A 3,015-nucleotide genomic window follows, 5' to 3' on the forward strand; every position below is an offset into this window, starting at 1 on the left:
CTCTGTTTCATCGTCAATAAAAGGTCAGAGGGATACAGTAACCTGAAGTGAAGCATCGGAATCTATAACTAGTGTCACAGGAATGGTTCAACATATAGACAGTAGGAAGAGTCAGTCTTCTTGCACTTAAGTCGGCATTGTGATTTTTCTATTTAATTCCGATGCAATTTCTGTATTTCATCCGAAATAAGAAGGTCCAAGGTATGTAGTAAACCTGGAGTGAAGCATCGGAATCTATAACTAGTGTCACAGGAATGGTTCAAAACATACACAGTAAGAAGAGTGAGTCTTCATGTACTTAAGTCGGCATTGTGCCTTTTTTATTTAATTCCGATGCAATTTCTGTGTTTCATCGTCAATAAGAAGGTCCAAGGGATACAGTAAACCTGAAGTGAAGCATCGGAACCTATAACTAGTGTAACAGGAATGGTTTAAAGCACAGACAGAGGGAAGAGTCAGTCTTCTTGTACTTCAGTCGGCATTGTACCTTTTGTATTTCATTCCGGTGCAAATTCTATGCTTCATCTTCAATAAGAAGGTCAGAGGGATACAGAAAACCTGAAGTGAAGCATCGGAATCTATAACTAGTGTCACAGGAATGGTTCAAAGCATAGACAGTGAGAAGACACAGTCTTCTTGTACTTAAGTCGGCATTGTGCCTTTTCTATTTAATTCATATGCAATTTCTGTGTTTCATCGTCAATAAGAAGGTCCAAGGAATATAGTAAACCTGTAGTGGAGCATCGGAAACTATAACTAGTGTCACAGGAATGCTTCAAAACAACGACAGTAAGAAGAGTCAGTCTTCTTGTACTTAATTCGGCATTGTGAGTTAAGTATTTAATTCCGATGCAATTTCTGTGTTTCATCGTCAATAAGAAGGTCAGAGGGATACAGTAAATCAGAAGTCAAGCATCGGAATCTATAACTAGTGTCACAGGAATGGTTCAAAAAATAGACAGTGGCAAGAGTCAGTTTTCTTGTACTTAAGTCGGCTTTGTGCCTTTTGTATTTAATTCCGATGCAATTTCTGTGTTTCATCGTCAATAAGAAGGTCAGAGGGTTACAGTAACCTGAAGAGTAGCATCGGAATCTATAACTAGTTTCACAGGAATGGTTCAAAACATAGTCAGTAAGGAGAGTCAGTCTTCTTGTACTTAAGTCGGCATTGTGCCTTTTGTATTTAATTCCGATGTAATATCTGTGTTTCACCGTCATTAAAAGGTCCAAGGGATACAGTAAACCTGAAGTGAAGCACCGGAATCTATAACTAGTGACACAGGGATGGTTCGAAACATAGACAGTAATAAGAGTCAGTATTCTTGTACTGAAGTCGGCATTGTGCATTTTGTATTTAATTCCGATGCAATTTCTGTGCTTCCTCGTCAATAAGAAGGTCCAAGGGATACAGTAACCTGGAGCGAAGCATCGGAATCTATAACTAGTGTCACATGAATGGTTCAAAACTTAGACAGTACGAAGAGTCAGTCTTCTTGTACTTAATTCGGCATTGTGTCCTTTGTATGTAATTCCGATGCAATTTCTATGTTTCATCGTCAATAAGAAGGTCAGAGGGATACAGTAAACCTGAAGTGAAGCATCGGAATATATAACTGATGTCACAGGAATGGTTCAAATCATAGTCAGTAAGAAGAGACAGGCTTATTGTACTTAGGTCGGCATTGTGCCATTTGTATTTAATTCGGATGCAATTTCTGTGTTTCATCGTCAATAAGAAGGTCCAAGGGATACAGTAATCCCGGAGTGAAGCATCGGAATCAATAACTAGTGACACAGGGATGGTTCGAAACATAGACAGTAATAAGAGTCAGTATTCTTGTACTGAAGTCGGCATTGTGCATTTTGTATTTAATTCCGATGCAATTTCTGTGCTTCCTCGTCAATAAGAAGGTCCAAGGGATACAGTAAACCTGAAGTGAGGCACCGAAATCTATATCTAGTGTTACAGGAATGGTTCAAAACATAGTCAATACGAAGAGTCAGTCTTCTTGCACTTAAGTCGGCATTGTGCCTTTTGTATTTAATTCCGATGGAATTTCTATGTTTCATTGTCAATAAGTAGTTCCAAGGGATACAGTAAGCCTGGAGTGAAGCATCGGAATCAATAACTAGTGTCACAGGAATGGTTCAAAGCATAGTCAGTAAGAAGAGTCAGTATTCTTGTACTTAAATCGGCAATATGCCTTTTGTATTTAATTCCAATGCAATTTGTGTCTTTCATCCTCAATAAGAAGGTCCATGGGATACGGTAAACCGGGAGTTAAGCATCGGAATCTATAACTAGTGTCACAGGAATGGTTCAGAACATAGTCAGTAAGAAGAGTCAGTCTTCTTGTACTTAAGTCGGCATTGTGCCTTTTGTATTTAATTCCGATGCAATTTCTGTGTTTCATCGTCAATAAGAAGGTCCAAGGGATACAGTAACCCCTGGAGTGAAGCATCGGAATCTACTACTAGTGTCACAGGAATGATTCAAAAGATAGACAGTAAGAAGAGTCAGTCCTCTTGTACTTAATTCGGCATTGTGCCTTTTGTATTTAATTCCGACGCAATTTCTGTGTTTCATCGTCAATAAGATCGTCAGAGGGATACAGTAAATCTGAAGTGAAGCATCGGAATCTATAACTAGTGTCACAGGAATTGTTCAAAACATAGTCAGTAAGAAGAGTCAGTCCTCTTGTACTTAAGTCGGCATTGTGCCTTTTGTATTGAATTCCGATTCAATTTCTGTGTTTCATCGTCAATAAGAAGGGCCAAGGGATACAGTAAACCTGAAGTGAAGCATCGAAATTTATAACTAGTGTCACAGGAATGGTTCAAAACATAGACAGAAGAAGAGTCAGTCTTCTTTTACTTAAGTCGGCATTGTCCATTTTGTATTTATTTCCGTTTCAATTTCTGTGTTTCATCGTCAATGAGAAGGTCAGAGGGATACATTAAACCGGGAGTGAAGCATCGGAATCTGTAACTAGTGTCACAGGAATGGTTCAAATC

This window comes from Schistocerca piceifrons, unplaced genomic scaffold, assembly GCF_021461385.2.
Source record: "Schistocerca piceifrons isolate TAMUIC-IGC-003096 unplaced genomic scaffold, iqSchPice1.1 HiC_scaffold_1544, whole genome shotgun sequence".
Taxonomy (NCBI): Eukaryota; Metazoa; Arthropoda; class Insecta; order Orthoptera; family Acrididae; genus Schistocerca; species Schistocerca piceifrons.